Consider the following 14,853-nt stretch of genomic DNA (forward strand, 5'->3'; position numbering starts at 1 on the left):
GGGATGCCTCCTGAATACTAGTAGCTCATACATGTGAGCCTGTGTGGAGTATTTCATCTTCAACCTACAACTGGAATGATGCAGCACACCTGTAATCTCACCACATCAGAGGTGAAAGCAGGCAGATCATGATTTTAAGTCATGCTCTATTACATAGCAACTCTGAGACAAGGCTTTGCTACAAAAGCCCTGTCTTAAAAATTAAAAATGAAAAATTAATTCTCATTGTACTACATGCTGACTCTGTCATGGAAAAGAGCCAGCTAACAAGGAGTGGCTCCTATCCCTTCATTGGTAAAGTCAAGTGCAGACATTCAGAGAATGCTGCTTTATTGGCTGTGACGAAGATTTGAGATCTATGCAGACTTATATGGGATTTCCTTACAATTTCCAAGAAGTGCAATGAAAGCACAAGCCCTGGTGAAATCCATAGCTAGGACAGTATATGTCTACTGATTGGATTTATTAAATAGGACATTTTAAATGCTACTGCACTGTTAGTGTCTTAGGGGATCCTTGTGGATCACTTATAATCACAGTAGATTAAAGGACTTTCTCTAATTTACTAACATCTATTTCCCGTAACACTCCTTGAGTTATATAAGGAGCCTTAAATTTTTTTCCTTCAATATTCCCTCCTCACACAAATTTCTGGGACATCTCTCCACACTCCCTTTCAAATTTCTGGCCCCCTTTCTTTAGTTATTATTAAACATACACACAGACACACACACACACACACACACACACACACACACACACACACCAGACTAACTGCATTTATTGCTGTCAGTATGTATCTTTTTAGGGCTGATTGATTGAAATTGGACAACCTATGAAGAGGCTTATCTCTGGAGAAAACTCATGTTCTCTCTCACTCTCAGGAGCCTTTCATTTTCTGTAGCTCTTCATCTTTTCAGATTTCCCCATCCACATTGTCCTGTCAGCTGTATTGTGAAAATTTATGGGTATAGCTTCACTGACATATGTAGAAGGCACAACCACTCATTTTATGTATATATATATATATATATATATATATATATATATATAGAGAGAGAGAGAGAGAGAGATATTAATAATAATATGTATGCTTCCAGATATAATTAAACATCTGTATATTTCTTCCAGTTATCAGAGTGTTTGTTGTGACGACATGTTGAGTTCTATTTAGTACTATTTGTGCAGGGTATTAGAGCCTGTTTGCCATGTAATAGCATTCTCTTTCTCTGATGATAACCTTGCTTTAAAGTCTACTTTACCTGACAGTAATATTGACATATGAGCTCTTCTTTTGTTTTATTGCGTTATCCATTTGTTTGTGTTGAGACCAGAGTTCTCTGTGAAGGTCTGGCTGTCCTGATATGTGTTCCAGGCTTATCTTAAACTCAGAGATCTTTCTTTGTTTCCCAAGCGCTAAAATTAAAGGTCTGTGCCACCAGTGACAGACAAGCTCTTTTCAACTTTAGGATTCTATAGGGTTTATCCCCATTGTTTTTCTTTTAAATTGTCTTTATCATTGTTTTTTTTTTGTTGACAACAAATAGTTGTATAATGAATTGTAATCCATTCAAAACTTTACTTGGAATACTTGGGCTATTTACATATAATGCAATTATTGGTATGTAAGACCTTAAATATTGATCTATTGATCTTGCTTTCTATTTGTTCTGTTGATTTAATTCTTCACTTCATAAAATAATATGTGTGTTGAGTAAATTTTAGAATTTCATTTTTGTGTGTCCATGTATCTCTGCATAGTTTTTGTTTGTGCTTTTTGAAGAGTTAGTGTATGTATAAATTCTCATAGCTTAATGTCTTTATTATTTTATCAATTTAATTGAAATGTAGAAAGGTTACCTATTTTTAAATTTGTCTATCCTTGTGTTGACTTAATTGTGTTAATTATTATTCTCTTTCATTGTAATTAGAACATTATCAGTTGGTTTTGTCTTTGGATTAAACTTCCAAAATAATTTGGAATATTTAAAACAAAAGGATTTATTTATTTATTATTAATTTGTCAGGAAAACCAAGAGAAGGTAATATCAAGCACAAGGAAGGATAGATGACAGGAAAACTATGACTAATAAAAAGAGATATAATGTTTTGTGCCCAGGTTTCAATTCTGCCTATAGTTTTAGTTGTTCTGGGTTTTTCAGAGACAGGTATGAATATTCAACTTTCTTTCTAGCCACATAGCATAGCAAGAACCAGTGTTGCAAATAATATAATGTTCTAAGTCATGGAGCCAGTGACTAAAGAGAAAGCTATATTTTCTCTTTACTGCCATTGATCTTTAGCCAGGGCAAGTCACTGAGCACATTTGTCACAATGACCCATTTAGATAATTTTTAAAAATTTTCTTTCCGGCAAGGTTCTCTTTTTAAACTTGTAAATTGTACAATTACAGTCTTCTCTTTAAAACTATATGAAATCATTCTAATATAGTTTAATATATGATATATATGTATATATATACTGCATTACCATACAACAAACTAATTTTTATTTTAAAAATGTATTGTGTCTCTTTTTCTTTATTATCTTAGATTTCCATTTTATTTCCCTCTATTTTTGATACTTCCTTTTACCTATTCTTTTTGGAGTATATGTGAATATACCACATTCATTCTCTCTCTGTCTCTCTCTCTCTGTGTCTGTCTCTCTCTCTCTCTCTGTCTCTCTCTCTCTCTCTCTCTCTCTCTGTGTCCTCTTTCCAACCTGGGAGTACTATGGTTGACTTCTTGATATAAAGTAAGAGGTTAGCTCTTTTCACTTAGCATATGGAAATGTTGCCTCCTTTCCCTCTGCTCTCAGTGACAAATGGATTGTAACAGGTTGATTTTTCTGTGCATATTAGGTTATATCAAAGTTTATCTTTGATATTAGAAGTTTGAGTGTGATGACATGATTTGGGCTTTTATGGTACTTTCTGTTTGAGTTTTTCTCAGTTCCTTGAATGTATATTTTACTGTGCTTCAACAGCTCTGTGTCATTTTCTTTGGGAAGCTTACTGTTCTCATTTGTTTGGGCACCCGTGTGTGTGTGTGTGTGTGTGTGTGTGTGTGTGTGTGTGTGTGTGAGGGTGTGTTTGTGTGTGTAACTTTTATTTATGTGTATGCTCTGACAGAGGGGAGAACATATCTTTAGGTAATCATTGAGCTCCAAAGACAGCATGGGATCTCCAGGAGCCAGAGTTATAGGCACTTGTATAATCCATCACAACTAATATGGGTGCTAGGAAATAATCTTAGGTTTTCTAAAAATGTCATATACACTCAAGCACTGAGCCATTTCTCCAGTGTCAATCTGGACACTTTTATATCTAGGGTATTTCATATATTCTTTCTGAGCTATACCACCTTTTTATTATAGCTTTCCAAACTACTTTAATTTATATGATACTCAAAGTAAATAGCTTCAACCTTTAAATATTTGATGTATTATTTGCAAATGGTGTTATAGGTTCACCAGTATGATGTTCTGTTCTCCTTATTGTTATAACATGTGTCTGTTATTTTTAAAGATTTAATGGATCACTTTCTCTCTCTGTCTCTGGGGTGTGTGTGAGTGTATTGTGCTTTTGTTTTTGTAAGGGCATCCATCTTTCTGTATGCACTGAGATCAGAGAATATTATGTGCTCAATCATGTTCAGTATTTTGACTTGGGACAAGTTCTCTTCACTGAACACAGGCTGATTGGCAGCCAGCAAGTCCCGGTGATGCTCCTGTCTCCACTCCAAGTAGTGCTGAGGGTACAGGTATATGGCCACACCCAGCTTTGTATGTGGATGTTGGAGGTTCAACCCACGAGTTTTGGAGTTCTAAAACTTTCATTTTATTATTTTATATCTTTCATTTAATTACTACGACTTTCTATTTGTTACTAGGTCCTTCTGTTTTCTAAATGACCTCTTATATTTGTTTTTTGAGACAGTTTACAATATAAAGTCTGCTTTCAATTTGTCATATTCTAACATTTCCATCATCTCAGTGAAGACTACCATCAACAGTCTGTTTTGAAGATATGTTATAGAAAAAAACTGATATTTCATTATGTTATATAAATCATATTTAAACCTTCTATTTAAAATGTATTTCTTTGACTCAGTCTAAGCAGAGTATGGGGAGGTTTACTCTCAATAACCCTGTATAGGCATAGAAATTCAGATTTACCTAGTCTTTGTCAAAACTGGGAGATGAAATGCTACTTGTTGCTTCCAGACATGTAGGAGATCAATATCTTCTTAGGGTTTTTCTTATCACTGTTTGTCTAGAATGGGTATAAAACCTCATTGCTGCCCTAAGTGTGACTCCACTCCCACCACCACCACACACACACCAGAGAACTTCAGTGGAGACTCCGGGCTGCCCATACTACTAACCAACTCTATAGCGAGCCCTTACTTTCTACAATGCCATATTGATACCACTCTGCAGTGAGAGGCCACCTTTATTTCTCCTGAATGGCCTACATGCATAAATTATTCATTAAGCATAATAACACAATGAAAAGCTTGTTAAGGCCCATTATTTTTCTGATATCACTCGTAATTTTATTTAGAGTTCTTGTGATGTTTTTGTGCAGATGGGCTGAGTAGAAATGGTCGCATAGTTACTCTGTACTGTTTACTTTTGATAGATGGAGGGGGAGGAGCTGATATGTCAATAAAGAAGAAGCCAATTGCCTGGCAAAGATATAGAGGCAGGATTTGTGGGTCCCAAGTGGAAGAGGAGGACATGAGATAGGGAAAGGGGCTTTCAGCCAGGCTTTGGAGAAAGGAGCAAGGACTCCATGTAGACCTGGGAGCTATTAGAATTGGTGGCGGAATCAACCACCTGAAGAATCATTTTTTTTAAATATTTTTTTTTATTACGCATTTTCCTCAATTACATTTCCAATGCTATCCCCAAAGTCTCCCATACCCTCCCCCTCCCCCACTTCCCTACCCACCCATTCCCATTTTTTGGCCCTGGCATTCCCCTGTACTGGGGCATATAAAGTTTGCCTGTCCAATGGGCCTCTCTTTCCAGTGATGGCCGACTAGGCCATCTTTTGATACATATGCAGCTAGAGTCAAGAGCTCCGGGGTACTGGTTAGTTCATAATGTTTTTGCACCTACAGGGTTGCAGATCTCTTTAGCTCCTTGGATACTTTCTCTAGCTCCTCCATTGGGGGCCCTGTGATCCATCCAATAGCTGACTGTGAGCATCCACTTCTGTGTTTGCTAGGCCCCGGCCTATTCTCACAAGAGACAGCTATATCAGGGTCCTTTCAGCAAAAGCTTGCTAGTGTATGCAATGGTGTCATCGTTTGGAGGCTAATTATGGGATGGATCCCTGGATCATGATATAAGATAGCAGATGAGTTTAGGACAATAGATTGCATGCCCAGCAGCTGTGTTTATCTGGCTTTAAAATATTAAGGCTGTCTGGTGTTTTCTATCTTCGGTGACTCAGGTGGGCAGGAGAAGGCGGGCCGCTGGGGTGGTCAGTCAGTGGAATGTTAACCATAGCTCCAAGAGTTCTCACAGGTGCGTGTGTGGAGGGGAATTGTTGGGTGGCCTAGCAGAGCCAGCCGGAGGAATGGGCAGGATGGAACTGGAGCCAACAGTCACCTGATCTCTGAGCTAAGTTGTGAGGGACTGCGGCACCAGGAAAGGAGACCAGGCAAGGAGCAAGTGTGTGTTTTAAAAATTATACCAAACAGATAGGAACTTGTCATAAAACATTTGTTTTATGTTATGCTGTCCCCTTTGCCAGCCAAAATAAATCCGGGAAGACGTATGATGGTATTTACAAGATCGTATGTAGTCCCTGACTTGTTCTGGAAATAACTGGATAATACCACTTGCCCACCAGTAGATAACACTTAAGATTTCTGAAAAATTTTCTGTTTACTCATGACAATTTAGATTACCCACCTTATTTAGGTGATCATTGGTTTTCCAATTTATTGCTTATTGCTAATTACTAATTGCTAACACAGGGGTGACTCTGGTGATTTCAACAAAAATTGTCTCCCTGTGGGCTCATGTTTGAATTCTGGATTTCCAGTTGGTAGAATTTTTTGGGAAGGCTTAGAATGTATGGCCTTGTTGGAGGAGTTGTATCACTGGTGGCAAATATTAATATTACAAAGACTCGGCCATTCCAGTGCAGTTCCTCTGTCTCATGACTGTGGATCAAAATCTGAGTGGTTAACTGTTTTGTTACTCTGACATCTAGTCATATTGGATCAGAGACAAGGAAAGCCTAGCTCTATGCCTTATGTAGGATTTCTGTGCTCTCCAAGACTATATCCTCAAAGGAAAGTTCTATATACACCATTCTAGATAATATCTTCTGTTGGAAATTGAAAAGAAGGGACAGAGGATTATAAAAAGCTAACAGAAATTTACACATTCAGAATGAGTGACTAAGCATTATGAGGTAAGGGCACCTCCTTCTGTGGAAAGCCCTGATTAGGCCTGAAGAGGGAGATCATTAGATATAAAGCCTCATAGCACATAGAATTGGGGGATGGCTTTGAAGGGAGAGCCTTCTTTCTCAATCTTGAGGTGGGCAGCCAACTTGAGTAGATGGTTGTATGAAGGAAAAAGCCTATTAACCACGTGAAAAAAAGGCTTCAGACTCTTGCAAGATTTTGCAGCAGTGTGTGTGTGTGTGTGTGTATGTGTGTGTGTGTGTGTGTGTTTTTTGGTATGCCTGTTTGCTTCTGACTAAATCTAGTCCAACATAGTGGTCCAGGTGCATTTCTGAAGTTAAGGCAGGAAGGCACTAAGCTTATAGTTGCCTTGTTCCTGGGCAGCTTTGTGAGGGAGGAAGCTGGACATTTTTCAATCAAGGCCTGCCAACAGTCATAGCAGGCTTCAGTCAATTTTTGTCTTAATGGACAGATTGCATGGGTAGGGGTATGGCCTGATTTCTGTAGGAGGCTGAGGCAGCTAGAAGATTGTGGCTTTTCTTTCTTTTTTTCTTTCTTTTTTTTTTTTTTTCCTCAGTTTTTTGAGACAGGGTTTCTCTGTATAGCTCTGGCTATCCTGGAACTCACTTTGTAGACCAGTCTGGCCTCGAACTCAGAAATCCGCTTGCCTTTGCCTCCTGAGTGCTGGGATTAAGGCGTGCGCCACCACATCCGGCTGCTTTTCACTTTTAATGATGAGATAGGTTAAATTCAGTACTAAATAAACAGAATAACTGAAAGTAAAATTCAATAGAATGTGAAAGGTCAATGTAGGTTTCTTGGTGTCAGGAACCTTTATATTATTCCCTTAATGAATGAATCTTGAGTCAAAATGTTAACAAATATATGTCAGTCTTTATACTAACTACAGTATTGACCATTTACCACATTGCCCAAAACCTTTCTATTCCATTTCGGTCCTCAGGGCTTAACTGCCTGTATAGTTATTCTAAGTCACTGATGACCATTTAGTGCTAGTGCACATGGGAAGAAAGATTCAATCTAAGAATGCAATTTTACTGTGCAGATTGAAAATTCTTAGCTTTTGCCTTTATGATATAAAGAAACACATTATTTTTCTTCCAAAGGGCTTATATCTCCTTTATTGAGAGTTCACAGACATAGGCACAATGCATGCACATATACGGATATCTGGTCTATTTCTTTGCCATTCCTTCTAAGATGTAGTGGTTTACACTAATAAATATAAAAGTAAAAATAATTTCATTCCTGTAATCCAAGCTTAAAGTTTCCCCTAAAGACACCACATCTGCCTCAAAGGCAACTTTCTTCCAAGAAACACAAACCCCTGTGGGCCTAGCAAACACATATTATATGCTCACAGTCAGCTATTGGATGGATCACAGGGTCCACAATGGAGGAGCTAGAGAAAGTATCCAAGGAGCTAAAGGGATCTGCAACCCTATAGGTGGAACAACATTATGAACTAACCAGTACCCCGGAGCTCTTGACTCTAGCTGCATATGTATCAAAAGATGGCCTAGTCAGCCATCACTGCAAAGAGAGGCCCATTGGACAGGCAAACTTTACATGCCCCAGTACAGGGGAATGCCAGGGCCAAAAAAATGGGAATGGGTGGGTAGGGAAGTGGGGGGGGAGGGTATGGGGGAATTTTGGGATAGCATTGGAAATGTAATTCAGGAAAATATGTAATAAAAAAAAAGAAACTAAAAAAAAAAAAAAAGAATGCTAGAAAAAAAGAAGGTTCTGTTTTCTGTTTATTGTTTATTTTCAAGTTTTCCTCCAGTTGTTGAGCCTTCAGAAGTTCAGGTATCATTATGACATTTACAGATTTAAGGAAAAAGGCGGAAAGGGTTACTTGGTGCCCATAAATTACAAATTGTGACTCAAAGCTCAAGGAAATCCAGGCCTCCCACTGCCTCACAGAGCACAAGCCTTTCTTGTAAGCTTCATTCAAGAAGCATCACCCTTGCAATCCATCATCCCTTTATTATGGGACCTGCCTACTCCCTGGAGATTTAACAGCTGTTCTATGGGGATAATTCAATTTAGTCTTTATAGCTCGATTTGACTACAGGACAATCTTGCACATCCCAGAATGCAGTAAAACTAACAGCTTAAAGTAGACATAAAAAATACTTAGCTATTCTTCCCCAAATTCACACCCTTGTGTTAACATAGCTCAATATAATAAATAATCAGAAAGTAAATGGCCCATTGAAGTATGTATGTGTAGTAGCTGTAATGTGGATTATTATATACATAATATACAAATCATATTGCCCTGATTGCCTCTTGAGCATGATTAATTTAAAGCCCTGCACTGTCTAAGGGATGATGTTTTCTTATAATATTTCTTTTTGTGGGTGTAAGAGTCCTTTTCTTTGACACAAGGAGAGAAACATGATTATTTGGCCATTGGCTGAAGTCCCACTCTCTTCATGTAGGGCTTCATTTTTTTTTTTTTAATGAACCTAACAGGTCAGCTCTGAAGGCATAGTTAAGTAAATAAATTGATCTGTAATCACAGGGACCTGAGTCGCATCTTCAGAATCCTCATAAGAAAACAAAACAAAGTGAACAAACAACCCACCCAAAACAAACAAACAAAAAACCCAAACAGTTATAAAGGCGGCATGAGATTGTAATCCTAGTGCTAAGAATATGGGAGCAGCAGGCAGATTCCTAGGGCTCACTGGCCAACTAGAATTTCATGAGATTTAAAGGACCCCACCCCAACAAATGTAGACAGTATCCGAGGAATGGCACTCAAGTTTTTGTTCTTTTTTTTTTTTTCTTCTGGTCTACACAGTTGTATATACACATTATCATGCAGATACTTACACAACACGAAGGGCTCATGTTACTTCACTTGATCTTCCATCAAAGAAAAAAAAAAGACAGATAGCTAAAAGCAACACTGCTAGTTACAAAATTATTGATGTAGCCCATTGGTCAAATGAAATCACTTGCCTTTAAGCTGTCTCCAAGTAGTTAAAGTGAAGGCATTAGATGAACAGAGGGTAGTACTAAACAATTCATGGCCATTTTATTTATATGGATAACGTTGCAGAAGAATACAACACAATGTACTTTTCTGATTATCCGGGATGAGTCCTTTTGCTCTCCTCAACCAGAATTCTCATAAATATTTCTTCTAACAATCTGGATGGGGAGTGTGAGCAGAAAGGTTCCACAAATTGCTCAATTGTGCAGCCTTAGGCAAGGAACCACATACTGGTGCCCTCTAGTAAATGATGGGAGAATTCCTGTAGCTTCTTTCAAGTGTCTATGTGCAGATTAAATTATTTAACATGGCTTCTTTAATTCAGAGTTGATAGTGATTTCCTAGATTACCCTGCAACTTAGGCTATTGAATAAAATATGTAGCAATTTATTCAGATGGAGTTGGCATGTAAGCCATGTAGTGGCTATTCCTGGTTGTCAACTTGATGATATCTGGAATGAACTACAATCCAGAATTAGAAGGCTCACCAGTGATCCTAACCTGGAGGCTGGGAAATAGAATTTTCTGACCTGCATCTTGGTATGTAGATCTTGAGGCATAGTGGCTATGAATTCCAGAAGATTAAGACAGGGAGATCTCTGACTTCAAGGTTATCTGGGATTAAAGGCATGGTAGCACACACCTTTAATCTGGGCTACACCTTCTGCTGGAGACCTACATAAGGACATTGGAAGAAGGAAGACTCTCTCCTTTGCCTGCTTTCCTTGTGAGACCGAGCAACTGCTAGATCCTTGGACTTCTATTCACAGCTGCTACTGACCATTGTTGGGAGTTGAACTGCAGACTGCAAGTCATCAACCAATTCCTTTACTATATAGAGACTACCCATAAGTTCTGTGACTCTAGAGAACCCTGACTACACAAGCCTGTACTAACCTGACATAATTCACAGTGCAGGAATAGGGTCATAGCTTCCATGCCTTTGACCTCATCTGAATTGTAGTTTATCCCTGAACTTTTTGATTTCCAAAGAAGCTTTAAAAAGCTGTATTATTACACTCTCAACAGTCTCTTTGACAGGGAGAAATTTAATGATCACTCCAATCTTGACAGAATGATTGACTCCTTTAAAGAAAACTTTTTGGAATAGAAACATAGATAATATTTTCTGGTAGACTTTAGTAAACTAGACATATAAATGAGCAGACAGTGGACATTTGCAAAGTTTGTCATTATTTGTCTGCACCTGTGTTGGCATGAAAATTACTAATGTGTAGTTATTTACTTTTGACAACTCTGTATCCAGAAAAAAACCAAACCAAACCAAACCAAACCAAAATAAAACAAAACAAAACAAAACAAAACCTGCTACTAAGATGTAAATCTGCAAATGTATGAGAGCTGCAGGAATCTGGGCATGTGCTCATGCATATAGACACACACTCTGGTGTACACACACACACACACACACACACACACAGAGAGAGAGAGAGAGAGAGAGAGAGAGAGAGAGAGAGAGAGAGAGAAACACAAAGACACATAGACAGATATAGACATATACAGGCACACTGTCACAACACACACATTCTAGGAACAGTAACCATTGTCTTACTTTCCTATGACTCAGACATTTAACAATGTTGCTAAGAGATAACTCCCTTCTGTCTAGTAAAGCCTATAATCTCTTCAGCTTGTCCCCAGGATTGTGTTTCATCTCTGTGAGTGTGCTCTGTGATAAATGATACTTTCTCTTGATGATGGCTGTCGTTCTCTGCTATTTGACCCTTCTGATGTTCACATTGCCTGCCTCTAAGCTATGTGCTTCTCACACTCTGGGAAAAAATGATTTCTAACTTAGATACTTCCTGAGCCTCACTTACTTCCTTTCTTTGGGAAATTCAGATGAAATAGTTCAAGGTCAGATGAAGAATAATGCGACTGAAAGTTAAATAATAATAAAATAAGTGAACAGTGGGATGGCCATTATTGTAATTCATTTTGGCAGCTGGAATGAAATTCCATAAAGCAGGTGGCCTATAAACAACTGCAATTTATTTCTGACAGTTCTGCAGGCTGGAAGCTGTGATCTCAGATTGCAGCACGAGATGGGCCGCTTGTGGGCTGATAATACTCTACTTTTAAGTAGCTCTTCATAGGGTAGACAGTCTAATCATGATCTAGGCATAGTCTGGAAGGTCTCCTTCTTAAAATCATCACTTCTGTGTTTCAAGATGTCATAGGGTCAGAGTATGGACTTCGGTAGTCATACTAAGCCCAGTTCAGATATCTATTCTCAATAAGCCAATGATGTTCAATATATTTTTTTTTAATTTATAGAAAAGTGCTGAGAAAGGAGGACTATTCAATGTTGCCACATCAGAAAGGGGAACAAAGAAGACCAGTGGCCTCTATGTCCACTTTTGGTATACTGACTTGGGGTTTAGATATAAATAAAGAGCAAGAGTTGTGCATAGCTAAGTGGTCCTGAAGAATGGGTGGTCCTGCCCATCACTGACCCATCATCATTTCTGGTAATTTGTCAACATTCTATGAGATCCCTTCCTAGGAGACAGATTCACACTCTATGGCTACATTCCAGTCTTCTCATTATTGAGTCTTAGGGAATTCCAGTTTCTTAGGGTTCATTTTAAATAGTCTGATGACCAAAGGGAGGAACACAAAGTATAAAGTCTTGTTTTTAAGGACAACTTTTTACTTAATATATTTTCAATAACTTCAACCTGTTCATTAAAATTTTAAAATCTGTTTACTTAAACATTACATTAGTTCATCTTTATTTCATTAAGTGTCAAGTGCTTGAAGTTTGAGTTGATTAGGTTTTTTACTGTCAGAAGAAAAGTTGAAAGAACTAACATTATTTAAAACAAGTTTTCAGAAACTTAATTAAGTGGATTGAAAGTGAAAATTATTGGGTCACAGATTTTTGTTGTTATTTGTTTTAGTATTTTGAATAAAAAATCTTGCTGTATAGCCCAAACTGGCCTGAATTCTTCTTCTTGCATGTCCTAAGGCTAGTATTAGACAAGGAGGCATTAAAGATTTTACTAAACCTGGATAGTTTAAAGTCTGCATAAATTCCAGGCCTACCCCACAGAGTCTAGGGAAGCCTGTGCAACCTGCCATATTAACATGGTGCTGTATGGTCATTTGAGGATTTAGATTAAATAAAAAGAGTAGAGATAAGGTGGGAATTGGAGTACATATACTTGAGAGGTACAGGCAAGGAGATCAAGAGGTCAAAGAGCCTTACCTATATAGTAAGTAAGAGACCAATCTGAGCTTCATGGTTGCCTGTTGAAAAGAAAGAATAAGGAGAGAGAAGGAGGAAAAAAGGCAGAGAAAGGGATACAAAGAAAAGGAAGTTAGGAGCATACATAAATGGAGATGAGAATTAGCTCAGTTTCTGATATATTTTCCCCTAAATATCTGGAAGAAGAAATATATTTCTTCTTCTTTCCTCCCCTCTGAAGGAATACCAGACAATGCCTTTTCCTTTGGAGATAACTGTTTCAGAGTGCTAGCTTATAGAGACAGAGTGACAGGTTGGGATGCCACTACCACAGAGACAGGAAACAGAGACACAAAAGACTGATGGACCTGGGGTCAGATTGGTGCCACTGCCCCTGACATGTTTGTGAGAGGCAGGTTGAGAGCAGCTATTACTGTACATACTTTGTATGAAAGGATAAATTGTAGTCAGGGTTAGAGAATGCAGGAGACTCTTGTCATGCATAGATTCTTTATGATCTTCTTGAAAACATGATGGCATCAACTTTTATCCATTTTTATTACACATCATTTTTTTTTCTTGAGGTCATGAATGACTTTCACATCCATGTTCAGGGATAAAGAACCATTCACTAATTCATGTATACAAGGCTGGACAGATCTACAAATAACAGGGCTCAGGTGAGTAATAATCTATGAGACATTCTAGAAATGGTCCCTGTTGTTAGCTAGTTACTTAAGAAATCTATCCTGGGCAATTTTTGAGGGGAAAGAGCTTGGAGCAGAATCTGCCTCTGGCAAGACTAAGGAATGTGGTAGCAAAATGTAGGATGTTTAACTCCCTTGATTCCCCTAAAACACCTCAATCTTCTGACACATAGTTGTCAGACTCATCTCCCTGACTGAAGGTGAAGGCTGAGAATTCTGTCTGAGAACTACATGATGCTCAACAAACACAAGCCACTCTTTCCCCTAATCGTTGTACTCTTCTTAGTGAGTGGAAGTTTCTGGCCTGGGCTCTAAGGAACAAGTGTCTTTCCAGGCAGAAAGAAAGGATATCTAAACAGGGATATAGCATATACAACATTCCAAGACAGGAACAGAAGCAAGATGTTTAGGACTGATGAGATGCTTGTTGTGTATAGGGATGTGCTGCAAAGGCAACATCCTGAGGTCCACACAGTGGAATGAGAGAACTAACAGCTGAGTGTTGACTCTGACCTCCACAGGTATGCACCTCATGGCAAATAAATAACTGTTTGATGATGCTGAAAAGCCTAGAAAGTCACTGAAAAAAAACCAACAATATGTCCTTTAGGACATAGGTTAGTGTACAGGGAGTGAAGTGTCATGGCTGATGTAACCCCTGCTGACTGCTCTCCAGACTCAAGTTCAGACCTCACTAAAAGCAGGTAGTTAGCAGGCAAGTATACAGTACACAAGTGCAAAGTACTTTGCTAGAGAACATAGTTCCTAGCTTTCTGAGGAATCTGACTCTGGTAGACAGAAAGAGCCAAGGCTAGGAGATATGTAACTTCAGTACACCTACAGTGAAATAGGAGGCTGAGACAAGAGTCTCATCTAGAAGTTTATGGGCCAGCTAACCTGGTATATATAGCCAACAAAAATAATAGGAGAGACCCTACTTCAAACAAGGTAGGAGAGAATTGACTCTCAAAAATTTACCCTTTGACCTTCATCTATGATATGTATCACATACCTGAAAGCACTCACATATATACATGCCTATCTGACATATACACATATGCAGTGTATTCATAATAATAGCAAGACATAGAGGCATGTCCTGACAATCTCACCACTGAAGAGTAAAATGCAATCTGTTTTCTGGGGATGGTTGTCCATCTTCAGTCTAGCCTAACTGATAAAAGAAGCTGTCTCACAAAACCAGGTAAAAAACAATTAAGAAATATTATGATAGGTTGATCTCTGGCCTCTTCATGCATATGTGCATGTGCACCCACTTCTACAGATATTATATACAGAGATACTCATATAGATAAACACACACACACACACACACACAGGAAGCACAAAAACTCTGTGAAGTTGTAAACCACATATTCAGAGCCACTGGGCTTCCCACTGAGTAGCAAAGAGGGAGGGAAGGATCTTTTCCAACTCTCACAGTGGTCCCTGAGACTCAAAAGTATCAAAGTCAAC

General features: G+C 38.4%; 1 protein-coding gene across 2 annotated transcripts in view; it reads left to right on the forward strand.

The window, feature by feature from the left end:
• Cntnap5 (contactin associated protein family member 5) overlaps positions 1 to 14,853 on the forward strand; it is a 928,932-nt gene that overhangs the window by 432,171 nt on the left and 481,908 nt on the right. The window lies entirely within an intron of this gene.

This window comes from Mus caroli, unplaced genomic scaffold (genome assembly GCF_978045245.1).
Source record: "Mus caroli unplaced genomic scaffold, Mus_caroli_1 scaffold_1, whole genome shotgun sequence".
Lineage (NCBI taxonomy): Eukaryota > Metazoa > Chordata > Mammalia > Rodentia > Muridae > Mus > Mus caroli.